Below are 18,181 nucleotides of genomic sequence, written 5' to 3'. Positions count from 1 at the left end.
TATCCTCCTCCTAAATAATATGGAAGCACACAATCAGAGAATAGGGAAGGGGAGGCCTTTTCGATACGAAATGATGCGGGAGAGGCATGAGGGTTTCCAAACAACACTCCAGGAAGCATGGACTGCGACCACAGCTACATCAGCAAAGGAGATAGGGGAGAAGCTGAAGCGTTTGGCAGTAACACTGGCGTGGTGGGGCTCCAGCACCTTTGGTGCGGTGCGAGCAGAGCTCAGGACGTTGAGGGCGAGGCTTAAGGTGTTGCGGGAGGATCCTCATCGAGTTTCAGCAACCCGTGAGGAAGTTAAAATAGAGGACAGAATTATTGAGCTGAGATTCCGGGAGGAGATCATGTGGTGCCAGCGTGCACGTACCCAGTGGCTTATGGAAGGGGATAAAAATACAAAGTTCTTTCATAAGAAAGCCTCGAGCAGAAGAAAAAAGAACACAATGGTGAGCTTGATGCGCCCTGACGGATCCACATGTGATGATCCAGGGGAATTGCAGCACATGACAGTCCAGTACTATGAGAATTTATATGCTTCGGAGGGGGTTATTGGAATGGAGGAAGTGTTATCACATGTACCTTGTAAGGTCTCCACACCTATGAACGAGATGCTTGTACAGGTTGTAACGGAGGAAGAGGTAAAAAAGGCGTTGTTTCAAATGTACCCCACAAAGGCCCCAGGACCGGATGGCTTTCCGACGCATTTATTTCAAAAATACTGGCATTTATGTGGTGTGGAAGTGACCAATATTGTTATTCGAGTGTTGAAAGGAGAAGACTCCCTCGAGGAGCTTAACAGTACGTTCATTGTAATCATCCCTAAGGTATTAAACCCCACATTGCTATCTCAGTTTCGGCCGATTAGCTTGTGCAATGTGCTCTTTAAAATTGCATCCAAAGTACTTGCTAACCGGCTGAAGCAGATTCTCCCGAAAATCATCTCTGAAGAACAATCGGCGTTTGTGCCAGGCCGCTTGATCACTGATAATGTTATTACAGCTTATGAATGCCTTCACTTTATGAAGAATAATAGAAGCAAGAAGAATGGGCATTGTGCAGTAAAGCTGGACATGATGAAAGCTTACGACCGAGTCGAATGGATCTATCTGGAGGCCATTATGAAGAAGTTGGGTTTCTGTGAAGTTTTTGTGCGCCAGATCATGAGAGGGGTAACCTCGGTGTCTTTCTCCGTACTTTTTAATGGAATGCAGACAGAAGGTTTTAAACCATCAAGGGGTATTAGGCAAGGGGATCCGATCTCCCCATACCTGTTTCTAATTGCGGTAGAGGGGCTCTCCTGTATGCTGCATCAAGCCAGTACGGAAGGGGTGTTTGAAGGTATTCAAATTGCTGCACTAGCGCCAAAGGTAAACCATCTACTGTTTGCGGATGATTGTTTGCTTTTCAGTAAGACTACTTCGGAGAACGCCTACAAATTGAAGGATATCCTAACAGCATACTGCAATGCATCGGGCCAGCGAATAAACAATGATAAATCATCTATCTATTTTGGGAAGGTATGCCTAGAAGTTCAGAGGGAAGTGTTCAAAGGCATTCTTCAAATACACAGGGAGACACTCTGTGAGAGATATTTGGGCTTACCATCAGAGGTGGGGCAAGCAAAAAATGGAGTATTCTCGTATCTGAAGGACCGTGTATGGAAGAATATCCAAGGGTGGATGGAGAAGTGCTTGGCAGGCAGCGGCAAGGAGGTTCTTATAAAATCAGTGGTGCAGGCGATACCAACCTATTCTTTGGCGATCTTCAAGTTACCACGGGGGTTATGCCAGCATATCACGGCCATGATTCGGAAGTTTTGGTGGGGGTGCAAGTCAGGGGAGAGGAAAACGGCGTGGGTATCGTGGGAAACGATGTGCATGCCAAAGTGCAAAGGGGGTTTGGGATTCCGCGACATGGAAATTTTCAACCTGGCTTTGCTCACCAAACAGGTTTGGAGGGTGATGATGGAGCCCAACACAATGAGTGCAAGGATTCTGAAGGCGGTCTACTTTCCATCCACAGACATTCTGTCCTCCCAGCTCGGATCACGGCCATCGCAGGTATGGCGGGCTCTCTGCGAGGGTAGATATATTCTCAAGACAGGGTTAGTAAAACGGATTGGAAATGGCAATGATACTAACATATGGAATGACAATTGGTTGCCCCGTGATTTCTGCCTTCGCCCCTTAGCTGCGACCTCGGCAAATCCCCCGGAGAAGGTCTCGGACCTAATATCACATACGAACAGATGTTGGGATGACAATGCTCTGGCTGCTCACATGCTCCCCATGGATGCTGATATCGTGCGCAAGATCCCTCTTAGCTACATTGCACAAACAGATTTCTATGCATGGCATTATGAAAAGTCAGGTTTGTTTACGGTGCGGTCATGCTACAGAATGGTAGTGGCAACAAAACTGCGGCGGGAACTCTGGCTCAATGGAGATGCAGAAGCTTCAGACACCGACCGACAAGAAGCAAACTGGAAGAAACTATGGGGGACAAAGGTGCCGGCAAAACTTTGGTTGTTCGCTTGGTGGCTCGCTCGAGCCTCACTACCAACGGGACAGGAGAGGGGAGACGACAGATGACAGTGGATACATCATGCCCAATCTGTCAAGGGGCGGAGGATAGCTGGCGCCATGCGCTACTGGACTGCAATATGGCACGCAGTGTCTGGTCTTTGCGGGCTGATGACGATGATTCCTTACTTCCAGCCTATGGGGATGAAATGCAAGACCCGAAGCTATGGTTACATGGGATGTGCAACACACTAACCTCTGAGAGGTTCATCGCTATCTTGACCACACTATGGGCGATTTGGTGGGCTCGACGAAAGGCCATACATGAGAAGGAATTTCAGAGCCCCCTATCGACCCACCTGTTCATCGAGAGGTACCTTAATGAGCTGCGTGGTCGACCATCGACGCAGAAAAGTACGACAAGGAGGACTGATGCCTTGCCTGTCCCCAGGTGGATCCCCCCATCCGCGGGTGAGGCGAAGCTGAATGTCGACGGAGCCGTCGCCAAGTCCTCCAATATCGGGGCGGTGGGAGTAATATGCCGTGATGCACAGGGACATTTCATGGGAGCTTCTGCGATAGTGCTCATGGGAGTGATTGATCCGGCGGTGGTTGAGGCACATGCATGCAGGGAGGCAATAGCTTTGGCGGAAGATTTGATGATCCCAAACATTCGGATTGCATCGGACTGTCTGAGAGTCATAAATGATCTTCAAATTCAAGATCAAAGGGGCGAGTATTGCATGATCCTCCAGGCTATTCAAAAGAGTAAAGCTTGTTTCAATAGTTGCACTTTTGTTTTTAACGTCGTGATAGTAATAGTTGTTGGAGTTATGCCCTAGAGGCAATAATAAATATAGTTATTATTATAATTCCTGTATCAAGATAATCGTTTATTATCCATTTATCCATGCTATAATTGTATTGAATGAAAACTCATTTACATGTGTGGATACATAGACAAAACACTGTCCCTAGCAAGCCTCTAGTTCGCTAGCCAGTTGATCAAAGATAGTCAGTGTCTTCTGATTATGAACAAGGTGTTGTTGCTTGATAACTGGATCACGTCATTAGGAGAATCACGTGATGGACTAGACCCAAACTAATAGACGTAGCATGTTGATCGTGTCATTTTGTTGCTACTGTTTTCTGCGTGTCAAGTATTTGTTCCTATGACCATGAGATCATATAACTCACTAACACCGGAGGAATACTTTGTGTGTATCAAACGTCGCAACGTAACTGGGTGACTATAAAGATGCTCTACAGGTATCTCCGAAGGTGTTCGTTGAGTTAGTATGGATCAAGACAGGGATTTGTCACTCCGTGTGATGGAGAGGTATCTCGGGGCCCACTCGGTAATACAACATCACACACAAGCCTTGCAAGCAATGTGACTTAGTGTAAGTTGCGGGATCTTGTATTACGGAACGAGTAAAGAGACTTACCGGTAGACGAGATTGAAATAGGTATACGGATACTGACGATCGAATCTCGGGCAAGTAACATACCGAAGGACAAAGGGAATGACATACGAGATTATATGAATCCTTGGCACTGAGGTTCAAACGATAAGATCTTCGTAGAATATGTAGGATCCAATATGGGCATCCAGGTCCCGCTATTGGATATTGACCGAGGAGTCTCTCGGGTCATGTCTACATAGTTCTCGAACCCGCAGGGTCTGCACACTTAAGGTTCGACGTTGTTTTATGCGTATTTGAGTTATATGGTTGGTTACCGAATGTTGTTCGGAGTCCCGGATGAGATCACAGACGTCACGAGGGTTTCCGGAATGGTCCGGAAACGAAGATTGATATATAGGATGACCTCATTTGATTACCGGAAGGTTTTCGGAGTTACCGGGAATGTACCGGGAATGACGAATGGGTTCCGGGAGTTCACCGGGGGGGCAACCCACCCCGGGGAAGCCCATAGGCATTGGGGGTGTCGCACCAGCCCTTAGTGGGCTGGTGGGACAGCCCAAAAGATCCCTATGCGCCATAGGAAGAAAATCAAAGAGAAAAGAAAAAAAAAGAGGAGGTGGGAAAAGGGGGAAGGACTCCTCCTTCCAAACCTAGTTGGACTCGGTTTGGAAGGGGAGGGCTGCCCCCTTGGCTCGGCCGAAGCCCTTAGGGGTCCTTGGACCCCAAGGCAAGGCTCCCCCTCTTCCCCCTATATATACGGAGGTTTTAGGGCTGATTTGACACAACTTTGCCACGGCAGCCCGACCACATATCTCCACGGTTTTACCTCTAGATCGCGTTTCTGCGGAGCTCGGGCGGAGCCCTGCCGAGACGAGATCATCACCAACCTCCAGAGCGCCGTCACACTGCCGGAGAACTCTTCTACCTCTCCGTCTCTCTTGCTGGATCAAGAAGGCCGAGATCATCGTCGAGTTGTACGTGTGCTGAACGCGGAGGTGTCGTCCGTTCGGCACTAGATCATGGGACTGATCGCGGGACGGTTTGCGGGGCGGGTCGAGGGACGTGAGGATGCTCCACTACATCAACCGCGTTCACAACGCTTCTGTTGTACGGTCTACAAGGGTACGAATATCTCACATCCCCTCTCGTAGATGGACATCACCATGATAGGTCTTCGTGCGCGTAGGAAATTTTTTGTTTCCCATGCGACGTTCCCCAACAGTGGCATCATGAGCTAGGTTCATGCGTAGATGTCTTCTCGAGTAGAACACAAAAGTTTTTGTGGGCGGTGATGTGCGTTTTGCTGCCCTCCTTAGTCTTTTCTTGATTCCGTGGTATTGTTGGATCGAAGCGGCTCGGACCGACATTACTCGTATGCTTACGAGAGACTGGTTTCATCGCTACGAGTAACTCCGTTGCTCAAAGATGACTGGCGGGTGTCGGTTTCTCCAACTTTAGTTGAATCGGATTTGACCGAGGAGGTCCTTGGATGAGGTTAAATAGCAACTCATATATCTCCGTTGTGGTGTTTGCGTAAGTAAGATGCGATCCTACTAGATACCCATGGTCACCACGTAAAACATGCAACAACAAATTAGAGGACGTCTAACTTGTTTTTGCAGGGTATGCTTGTGATGTGATATGGCCAACGATGTGATATATTGGATGTATGAGATGATCATGTTGTAATAGATAATATCGACTTGCACGTCGATGGTACGGCAACCGGCAGGAGCCATAGGGTTGTCTTTATACTAACGTTTGTGCTTGCAGATGCGTTTACTATTTTGCTAGGATGTAGCTTTAGTAGTAATAGCATGAGTAGCACGACAACCCCGATGGCGACATGTTGATGGAGATCATGGTGTGGCGCCGGTGACAAGAAGATCGCGCCAGTGCTTTGGTGATGGAGATCAAGGAGCACATGATGATGGCCATATCATGTCACTTATGAATTGCATGTGATGTTAATCCTTTTATGCGCCTTATTTTGCTTAGAACGACGGTAGCATTATGATGTGATCTCTCACTAAAATTTCAAGACAAAATTGTGTTCTCCCCGACTGTGCACCGTTGCTACAGTTCGTCGTTTCGAGACACCACGTGATGATCGGGTGTGATAGACTCAACGTTCACATACAACGGGTGCAAAACAGTTGCGCACGCAGAACACTCGGGTTAAGCTTGACGAACCTAGCATGTGCAGACATGGCCTCGGAACACATGAGACCGAAAGGTCGATCATGAATCATATAGATGATATGATTAGCATAGCGATGCTTACCACTGAAACTATACTCAACTCACGTGATGATCGGACTTGAGCTAGTGTAAGTGGATCATGAACCACTCAAATGACTAGAGAGATGTACTTTTTGAGTGGGAGTTTAGCGAATAATTTGATTAAGTCAAACTCTAATTATCTTGAACATAGTCTAAGTCCACTTTGAATATATTTGTGTTGTATATCATGGCTCACGCGACAGTCACCCTGAATTTTAATACGTTCCTAGAGAAAGCTAAGTTGAAAGATGATGGAAGCAACTTTGTAGACTGGACTCGTAATCTTAAGCTAATCTTACAAGATGGGAAGAAGGATTATGTCCTTAATGCTGCGCTAGGAGATGAACCACCCGCTACGGCTGATCAGGATGTTAGGAACGCTTGGTTAGCACGTAAGGAGGACTACTCAGTAGTTCAATGTGCAGTCTTGTATGGCTTAGAACCGGGACTTCAACGTCGCTTTGAGCATCATGGAGCATTTGAGATGTTCTAGGAGTTGAAGTTTATCTTTCAGAAGAACGCCCGGATCGAGAGGTATGAGACCTCCGATAAATTCTATGCTTGCAAGATGGAGGAGAACTCGTCTGTCAGTGAACATGTGCTCAAAATGTCTGGGTACTCAAACCGTCTAGCTGAGCTGGGGATTGAACTCCCGCAAGAAGCTATCACTGACAGAATCCTTCAATCACTGCTGCCAAGCTATAAAGGCTTTGTGTTGAACTACAACATGCAAGGGATGAACAAGTCTCCCGGCGAGTTGTTTGCGATGCTGAAAGTCACAGAGTCTGAACTCCGTAAAGAGCATCAAGTGTTGATGGTGAATAAGACCACTAGTTTCAAGAGAAACGGCAAAGGCAAGAAGGGTAATTCAAAGAAGAGCGGCAAGCCTGTTGCCAATCCGACGAAGAAACCGAAAGCTGGACCTAAGCCTGAAACATAGTGTTACTATTGCAAGGGTATGGTTCACTGGAAGCGCAATTGTCCCAAGTATCTGGCTGATAAGAAGGCGGCCAAAGAAAAATCAGGTATATTCGATATACATGTTATTGATGTGTACTTAACCGGCTCTCGTAGTAGTGCCTGGGTATTCGATACCGGTTCTGTTGCTCATATTTGCAACTCGAAACAGGAACTGCGGAATAGACGAAGGCTGGCGAAAGATGAAGTGACGATGCGCGTAGGAAATGGTTCCAAGGTTGATGCAATCGCCGTCGGCACAGTTTCACTTCAGTTACCATCAGGATTAGTTATGAACTTGAATCATTGTTATTTAGTGTCTGCGTTGAGCATGAACATTATATCTGGATCTTGTTTATTGCGAGACGGTTACTCTTTTAAGTCAGAGAATAATGGTTGTTCTATTTCTATGAGTAACAACTTTTACGGTCATGCACCCAATGTGAGAGGATTGTTCATATTGAATCTTGATAGTGATACACACATACATAACATTGAGACCAAAAGAGTTAGAGTTAACAATGATGGCGCCATATTTTTGTGGCACTGCCGCTTAGGTCATATTGGTGTAAAGCGCATGAAGAAACTCCATGCCGATGGACTTTTGGAGTCACTTGACTTTGATTCACTTGACACGTGCGAACCATGCCTCATGGGCAAGATGACTAAAACTCTGTTCTCCGGAACAATGGAGCGTGCAAGTGACTTGTTGGAAATCATACATACCGATGTGTGTGGTCCGATGAGCGTAGAGGCACGCGGCGGATATCGTTATTTTCTCACCTTCACTGACGATTTGAGTAGATATGGTTATGTCTACTTAATGAAGCATAAGTCTGAAACATTTGAAAAGTTCAAGCAATTTCAGAGTGAAGTTGAAAATCATCGTAACCAGAAGATCAAGTTCCTACGTCTGATCGTGGGGGTGAATATATGAGTTTCGAGTTTGGTGCTCACTTAAGACAATGTGGAATTGTTTCACAGTTAACACCGCGTGGAACACCACAGCGTAATGGTGTGTCCGAACGTCGTAATCGTACTTTATTAGAGATGGTGCGATCTATGATGTCTCTTACCGATTTGCCGTTATCGTTTTGGGGCTATGCATTAGAAACAGCTGCATTCACTTTAAATAGGGCACCATCAAAATCCGTTGAGACGACACCATGCGAACTGTGGTATGGCAAAAGGCCAAAGTTGTCGTTTCTTAAAGTTTGGGGATGTGATGCTTATGTCAAAAAGCTTCAGCCTGAAAAGCTGGAACCCAAAGCGGAAAAGTGCATCTTCATAGGTTACCCAAAAGAGACAGTTGGGTACACCTTCTATCTCAAATCCGAGGGCAAAGTGTTTGTTTGCTAAAAACGGAACTTTTCTCGAGAAGGAGTTTCTCTCGAGAGAATTGAGTGGGAGGAAGATAGAACTTGATGAGGTTGTCGAACCTCTCATCCCTCTAGATGGTGGCGCAGGGCAAGGGGAAACCTCTGTCGTTGTGACGCCGGTTGAGGAGGAAGTTAATGATGATGATCATGAAACTCCGGTTCAAGTTTCTGTCGAACCACGCAGGTCGACGAGACCACGTGCTGCTCCAGAGTGGTACGGTAATCCCGTCTTATCAATCATGTTGTTGGACAACAATGAACCTGCAAATTATGAAGAAGCAATGGTGGGCCCAGATTCCAACAAATGGCTAGAAGCCATGAAGTCCGAGATAGGATCCATGTATGAGAACAAAGTGTGGACTTTGGAAGTACTACCCGAGGGCCGCAAGGCTATTCAGAACAAATGGATCTTTAAGAGGAAGACGGACGCTGACGGCAATGTGACCGTTTATAAAGCTCGACTTGTGGCAAAGGGTTTTTCACAAGTTCAAGGAGTTGACTACGATGAGACATTCTCACCCGTAGCGATGCTTAAGTCCGTCAGAATCATGTTAGCAATAGTTGCATTTTTCGATTATGAAATCTGGTAGATGGATGTCAAAACGGCGTTCCTTAACGGTTTCCTTAAGGAAGAGTTGTATATGATGCAACCCGAAGGTTTTGTCGATCCTAAGAATGCTAACAAGGTGTGCAAGCTCCAGCGATCCATTTATGGACTGGTGCAAGCATCTCGGAGTTGGAACAAACGCTTTGATGAGGTGATCAAAGCATTTGGGTTTATACAAGTGGTTGGAGAATCTTGTATTTACAAGAAAGTGAGTGGGAGCTCTGTGGCGTTTCTAATATTATATGTGGATGACATATTGCTGATTGGAAACAACGTGGAGTTTTTGGAGAGCATAAAGGATTACTTGAATAAAAGTTTCTCTATGAAGGACCTAGGAGAAGCTGCTTACATTCTAGGCATTAAGATCTACAGGGATAGATCAAAACGCCTGATAGGACTTTCACAAAGCACATACCTTGATAAAGTTTTGAAGAGGTTCAAAATGGAACAGTCCAAGAAAGGGTTCTTGCCAGTTTTACAAGGTACGAGATTGAGTAAGACTCAGTGCCCAGCAACTGATGAGGATAGAGAGCATATGCGCTCCGTCCCCTATGCTTCAGCCATAGGTTCTATCATGTATGCAATGTTGTGCACTAGACCGGACGTTAGCCTGGCCATAAGTATGGCAGGTAGGTTCCAGAGTAATCCAGGAGTGGATCATTGGACGGCGGTCAAGAATATCCTGAAGTACATGAAAAGGACTAAGGAGATGTTTCTTGTGTATGGAGGTGACGAAGAGCTCGCCCTAAAAGGTTACGTCGATGCAAGCTTTGACACAGATCCGGACGACTCTAAGTCGCAAACCGGATACGTATTAATTCTTAATGGGGGTGCAGTAAGCTGGTGCAGTTCCAAGCAAAGCGTCATAGCAGATTCTACATGTGAAGCGGAGTACATGGCTGCCTCGGAGGCGGCTAAGGAGGGTGTCTGGATGAAGCAGTTCATGACGGATCTTGGAGTGGTGCCAAGCGCACTGAATCCAATAACCTTGTTCTGTGACAACACGGGTGCCATTGCCTTAGCAAAGGAACCACGGTTTCACAAGAAGTCCAGACGCATCAAACGACGCTTCAACCTCATCCGCGACTACGTCGAAGGGGATGACGTAAATATATGCAAAGTGCACACGGATCTGAATGTAGCAGACCCGCTGACTAAACCTCTTCCACGGGCAAAGCATGATCAACACCAGAACTGTATGGGTGTTAGATTTATTACAATGTAATTCGCATGATGATGTGAGGGCTAGATTATTGACTCTAGGGCAAGTGGGAGACTGTTGGAGTTATGCCCTAGAGGCAATAATAAATATAGTTAATATTATAATTCCTGTATCAAGATAATCGTTTATTATCCATGCTATAATTGTATTGAATGAAGACTCATTTACATGTGTGGATACATAGACAAAACACTGTCCCTAGCAAGCCTCTAGTTCGCTAGCCAGTTGATCAAAGATAGTCAGTGTCTTCTGATTATGAACAAGGTGTTGTTGCTTGATAACTGGATCACGTCATTAGGAGAATCACGTGATGGACTAGACCCAAACTAATAGACGTAGCATGTTGATCGTGTCATTTTGTTGCTACTGTTTTCTGCGTGTCAAGTATTTGTTCCTATGACCATGAGATCATATAACTCACTAACACCGGAGGAATACTTTGTGTGTATCAAACGTCGCAACGTAACTGGGTGACTATAAAGATGCTCTACAGGTATCTCCAAAGGTGTTCGTTGAGTTAGTATGGATCAAGACTGGGATTTGTCACTCCGTGTGACGGAGAGGTATCTCGGGGCCCACTCGGTAATACAACATCACACACAAGCCTTGCAAGCAATGTGACTTAGTGTAAGTTGCGGGATCTTGTATTATGGAACGAGTAAAGAGACTTGCCGGTAAACGAGATTGAAATAGGTATACGGATACTGACGATCGAATCTCGGGCAAGTAACATACCGAAGGACAAAGGGAATGACATACGGGATTATATGAATCCTTGGCACTGAGGTTCAAACGATAAGATCTTTGTAGAATATGTAGGATCCAATATGGGCATAGGTCCCGCTATTGGATATTGACCGAGGAGTCTCTCAGGTCATGTCTACATAGTTCTCGAACCCGCAGGGTCTGCACACTTAAGGTTCGACGTTGTTTTATGCGTATTTGAGTTATATGGTTGGTTACCGAATGTTGTTCGGAGTCCCGGATGAGATCACGGACGTCACGAGGGTTTCCGGAATGGTCCGGAAACGAAGATTGATATATAGGATGACCTCATTTGATTACCGGAAGGTTTTCGGAGTTACCGGGAATGACGAATGGGTTCCGGGAGTTCACCGGGGGGGGGGGGGGGCAACCCACCCCGGGGAAGCCCATAGGCATTGGGGGTGGCACACCAGCCCTTAGTGGGCTGGTGTGACAGCCCAAAAGAGCCCTATGCGCCATAGAAAGAAAATCAAAGAGAAAAAAAGAGGAGGTGGGAAAAGGGGGAAGGACTCCTCCTTCCAAACCTAGTTGGACTCGGTTTGGAAGGGGAGGGCTGCCCCCCTTGGCTCGGCCGAAGCCCTTAGGGGTCCTTGGACCCCAAGGCAAGGCTCCCCCTCTTCCCCCTATATATACAGAGGTTTTAGGGCTGATTTGACACAACTTTGCCACGGCAGCCCGACCACATATCTCCACGGTTTTACCTCTAGATCGCGTTTCTGCGGAGCTCGGGCGGAGCCCTGCCGAGGCGAGATCATCACCAACCTCCGGAGCGCCGTCACGCTGCCGGAGAACTCTTCTACCTATCCGTCTCTCTTGCTGGATCAAGAAGGCCGAGATCATCGTCGAGCTGTACGTGTGCTGAACGCGGAGGTACCGTCCGTTCGGCACTAGATCGTGGGACTGATCGCGGGACGGTTCGCAGGGCGGATCGAGGGACGTGAGGACGTTCTACTACATCAACCGCGTTCACAACGCTTCTGCTGTACGGTCTACAAGGGTACGTAGATCTCACATCCCCTCTCGTAGATGGACATCACCATGATAGGTCTTCGTGTGCGTAGGAATTTTTTTGTTTCCAATGCGACGTTCCCCAACAATAGTGAGGCGCATAAATTAGCAAGGATGGCTACAACCCTAGGTTTAGGGCGTCATCTTTGGCTCCAGCGTCCTCCTGACAACTTATGTATTCCCCAAGACATTATGTGTTGAATAAAGTGGGTTGTCAATAAAAAAAAGACTAAAAAGGATGAGAAAACAAGGATTCAATGTTTGGAACCAACGACCACTCGTTATGATCGAGGTGCTCTAACCACTAGGCCATTGCCCTTCTAGCGTGCTAACTTAGAGCCTATTCGGCACGCCTTCACTCCCCACTTTTCAACTTCTAGCCCCATCTAGACACGGAGCGCGGAGCGTCATCTTTGCAACTCTGAAAAAATGGCCAACAAGCCTCTCCGCTCTACTCTGAAAGAGCACAGAGCCAACGCGTTCGGCGCCGCTCCGCAGCTCCTCCAGCCGCTCTAGGAGCGGAGACCTGCCGAACAGGCACTTATTTTGCTCCCTCGCTTTATTTTTCCTTTGGTTCACAAAAGCCGGCTTTTCCCAGTTCCTGGTTCAGTTTACGGATAGTTTTACTCTTTTTTCTATTTTTCCATTCATTTTTATAGATGCGTGATTTTCTAAAGGAATTCTGTGTTTTATTTAATTGCTGAACGTTTTTCAGATTTGATGAATGATTTTTCAAATTCATTGGTTTTTTATAAAATTGATGAACTTTTTTCAGATTACATGAACTTTTTAAATTCAATTAACATTTTTTTAGTTCAATTTTTTTTAAAACCGAAGACCTTTTTAAAATAATCGATGAAAATCTTTTAAAAATATTAATGATCTTTTTCCGAATTTGATGTACTTTTCAAAATTTGATGATTTTTTTAAAAAAACAATGAACTTTTTCCAAATTTGATGAACTTTTTTCGAAATTTAATAAACATTTTTTTAAATCAATGTAATTTTTAAAAATCAATGAACTTTTTTTGGATTTGATGAACTTTTTTATATTTTTATCAACCTTTTTTAAAATCAAATAACTTTTTTAAACTAGTTGAACTTTTTTCAAAGTTGTGAACAATTTGAAATTTACATACATATTTTTGAATTCATAGATTATCTGCTTTTTCCATTTTTTATTTGAAAGTCAATAATGATTGGTCAACAGTTGACTGATCAACCGACTAGTCAGCAGCGAGACGAAACACATGCATGTTGGACCGGCCCAATAGTGCGCCTCGTGAGCGCCGCGGCCCCTAGTTTGACTAGGAGCTCCCGAAGTGTAGATCTTTCAAAGATTATATATTTTAAAGCCTGATTCGTAGATGTATATTTTCATCAATTAAGTATAATATGTACATACTAACATACTCCCTCCATTTCATAATGCGTCCGTGTGTTCTCGAAATCTAAGTTTGACCATCGATTTAACCAACAAGACCGATTACGGCGGGAACAAAAATTATACCACTGAATTTGTATTGACAAACGAATTCAGTGGTATAATTTTTGTTCCCGCCGTAGTCGGTCTCGGTGGTTGAAGTGATGATCAAACATGGATTTCTGAAAGCACGGAGCACACTGCATTATGGAACGGAAGAAGTACAAGGAGAAGATAGTATGCGACTAGCCAACGCCATTTTTCTAACACGAATATAATGCTAGAGAGAATTTAACCAAGAGTGGATTATATCAAAGTATCAAGAATGTCTAAGAACTTTGTCTTGGTTCTATGCTTGACTAGCAAAAGGTCTTGTTTGAGCTTATATTTCCAAGATCTCATGTTTTGGTTCATTACTGAAGATGGTTCCGTCTTTCAAAGAATTTTGCCTCAAAAAAAATGTTTCAAGGAATTAGCGGTTTTGTTACTTTTTTAGGTACCCGAAAAGATTTCTCGTATCAGTCACGTTTCTATTTCATTTCTTTTTTCTTCATGTCGGACCTTTTTCTTTCTTCCTTTATACTAGATCTTGCCGGAAACGACAACTCCATCATCTACCTTAGAGGAAAGACATGGCCGCATTATGTATCTTATTAAGGGAAAGACATGGCTCAGTCGTCTATCTTAGGGTTTGAGGGTGTAGGGGATCATTGTAGTTGTTTTTTTTGTGTGACGGGGCTTAGAGAGATGGGGTCGGGGCGGCAACTAGCACGAGGTGGGAATAGAGTAGAGGGGAGAGCAGACAGCAAGGCGGCACCGGACACCGGACCGGGGTGAGGGTGGGGGTAGAGGCAGCCGGTTAGGCCTGGTTTGACCAGCAACTACGCGAGGTAGAAGATTAACAATGTCCGGTCTGTTTTGAGACGTTGAATGAAGACCGGATGACCCTCTGAAAATTTCGTTCAAATACTCATCAACCTGAAGGGCTGACCACCCCTTTAGGATGGTAAGACCGGGCGGAGACGATTTCAGTGTTTTGACCCTTTTTATATACTTTAGCCCGATATGTCACTGTTTGCGATTTTTTTTTGGATTTGATCTTTTTTTCTATCGTCACCCGTTGTGACGGTAGGCAAACACATCCTACGGTCAGAAATAATGACGGTAGGATCGTTTGACTCCGGTGACCCAAAGAAACCATCCGTATTAACCCGACTCCTATCGTAACTGTCTTTAACGATAGGATGTGTATGTCTAACGTCACAACAGATGGCGATAGGAAAGAAAGAGTCAGACCCAAAAAAAACATAAACATGTCGGATCGGGCTAAAGTTAGCGAAAAGGATCAAAACAGTTAATTTGTCCACCAGGCAGCCCTGAATGAAAGTGATTAATGTAACTTATTTTTCCAGTTAACTCATACATAGGCGGTCCCAGGAATTTAAAAACAATGCAAGTAGTGGCACAGAGAAGTTGGTACACCAGCCTTGGGCGGTTCTTCATTTCTACGGTCACAAAGCAGTGAGTGGTGTTCCGGGAATCCGGGACAAACACGTACATCAGCAAGTGCGTAGGAGGTAGCCCTTGATGGAAGGAAAATACGCTTCCGCCTATGTTGATGGACGTATGCTTCCGCCGTCCCGATCGATCAATGCAAGCATGTCCTCCCTATTCTATGCATAAGAAACATCAGATTATACTTTTTCTCTATCTAAATACTCCATCCGTTTATAAATATAAGTTTTTTTTAAAAGATTTTATTAAATGTTTACATACAAGCAAAATGAATGGATCTATATTTTTAAATATATTTATATACATCCGTATTTAGTCTATTAGTAAAACATCTACTACCTCCGTTCCAAAATATAAGACCTTTTAGGGATTTCACTAGAAGACTACATACGGAGTAAAATGAGTGAATCTATACTCTAAAATATGTCTATGTACATCCGTATGTACTTTATAGTACAATCTCTAAAAGATCTTATATTTAGGAACGGAGGGAGTAGAAAAACTTGTATTTAGAAAGGGAGGGAGTACATGTTATTGAAAACACTAATGCAAATACTCCAACTACAACTATTATGATACACCAGAGTAGTATGAAACAAATCGACACAACCTAAACCATGTCCTGTCTCGACGAAACTAATTAGAGCATGCAAAAAGGTTTTTTCCTGCTTTGTATTACAAAGCAACTAGCCGAAACATCCATCGATAAGTGATGGGACGGAAACAACACAGTCAGTCCAAAAGAATTGAAAAAATAATACAAAAGAAACAAATGCAAACACCGACGGATCGACAAAAACGAAGAAGCCGCGCGACCGTTGCGTCCACTAGGGATTTTCCACCAAGCTCCACGATTCTAAAGCATCGGTGCTAATCAACACCTCTAAGAAGGAACACGACGATTGCGATGCTCCTGCTAAGGGTTTTCTCCGGTACGCGGCGAGGCGCGACGAAGGGTAGCCCCCGACGCCCTCCACGAAGGTTCGGCGACACCCCGTCGTGTTGGCCGGGCCGACAGGGGTTTCCCCCGATACCAACCTGCACCTCGGGCGCTCCGGAGCCTTCCACCAAACCAACCTTCACCCTACGTCATCACGGTCTTGAAGCCCCTACGCCGTCTCACCACGACATCGCAAGGTGAGGCCAACACAACGACGAAAAGGAGTCGGGACTAGGAACAGCAGCACCATTGACACGCGGGAGGGCTCAACCTCCACCGTCAATGGCGGTAGCCGATCGGACACAATAACTGGAGCATACCACACCCGTGGGCCCACAAACCCGACCATGACCTCAAAGCTCATAAGAATCCCACCATTGCGCTGCAACAGGCACGTCGTCAACGTCTCTGCCCCCCGTGCAAGTTGCTCCTCCTCCTCACCACGCAGAAGACATCGAAGTCACGCCGGGTGTCGGCCCGCTAGGACCCAGATGGGGCCCACAAGGCCCAGATCTGGGTCAGGGGTGCCATCGGCCACCCCGCGCCACCATGCCGCCCCGCCACCCCGCCGCCAAGGAGCAACGCCGCCACATCACCCATCGCCGGCCACCGCCGACGGGTCATCGGATGGCCGCCTAGCCGAGTGATACATCTCCATCGTATCTACTTTTCCAAACTCTTTTGCCCTTGTTTTAGACTCTAATTTGCATGATTTGAATGGAACTAACCCGGACTGACGTTGTTTTCAGCAGAATTGCAATGGTGTTGTTTTTGTGCAGAAATGAAAGTTCTCGGAACGTCCTGAAAACTTACGGAGAATATTTCTGGAAAATATGAAAAATACGTGCGCAAAGATCCACCGGAGGGGATGGGCCAGTGGGCCACAAGCCCTGTTGCCGCGCCCCCTGGCCGCGGCAACCAAGCTTGTGGGGCCCACGTGGCTCTGCCACCCCCAAACTCAGCTCTATAAATTCACTTTCGTCCCGAAAAAATTAGAAGAGAAGATTTCATCGTGTTTGCGATACGGAGGCGCCGCCACATCATGTTCTTCATCTGGAGGGCAGATCTGGAGTCCGTTTTGGGCTCCGGAGTGGGGAAATCGTCGCCATCGTCATCATCAACCTTCTTCCCTCTCCAATTCCATGAAGCTCTTCATCGTTCTTGAGTAATCTATTCGTAGGCTCGCTGGGCGGTGATGAGTAGGATGAGATCTATCATGTAATCGAGTTAGTTTTGACGGGGATTGATCCCTAGTATCCACTATGTTCTGAGATTGATGTTGCTACTACTTTGCCATGCTTAATGCTTGTCACTAAGGCCCGAGTGCCATGATTTCAGATCTGAAATTATTATGTTGTCACAAATATATGTGTGTTTTAGATCCGATCTTGCAAGTTGTAGTTACGTACTATGTGTTATGACCCGGCAACCCCGGAGTGACAATAACCGGAACCACTCCCAGTGATGACCATAGTTTGAGGAGTTCATGTGTTCACCAAGTGCTAATGCGTTGTTCCGGTTCTTTATTAAAAGGAAAACCTTAATATCTTGTAGTATCCTCTTGGACCCCGCTGCCACGGGAGGGATGGAGAATAGATGCCATGCAAATTCTTTTCCCTAAGCACGTATGACGACACACGGAATGCATGCCTACATCACATTGAAGAATGGGAGCTAGCCAGATATCTCTCCGTGTTATAACTGTTGCACGATGAATGTCATCCAAACGAATCACCGACCCATTGCCTACGAGTTTGTCCACTGCTATTACTTGTTTTGCTCTGCTGCTGTTACTACTATTGTTGCTGCTGTTACTTGTTTTGCTCTGCTGCTGTTACTACTGTTGCTGCTGCTATTACTTGCTCTGCTCTGCTGCTACTTGCTACTGCTGTTACTTGCTACTGTTGCTACTTGCTACTGCTGTCACTACTGTTGTTCCTTGCCATTGTTGTTACTCGTTACACTGCTGCTACCTGCTACAATACGTTTTCTCTCAATGTTGACGGGAAAGAATATTTCCCGTCCACGGGCAACTTCTGGCGCCATTGATACGACAGTTAGGAATAGTCTGCCTTGTCAACAGATCGTTTCTAACATCGTTGTTATCATACTACTTTGCTGCTGATAC

Source organism: Hordeum vulgare, chromosome 2H (assembly GCF_904849725.1).
Source record: "Hordeum vulgare subsp. vulgare chromosome 2H, MorexV3_pseudomolecules_assembly, whole genome shotgun sequence".
In the NCBI taxonomy this organism is placed as follows: domain Eukaryota; kingdom Viridiplantae; phylum Streptophyta; class Magnoliopsida; order Poales; family Poaceae; genus Hordeum; species Hordeum vulgare.
Note: the sequence above shows the minus strand (reverse complement) of the source record.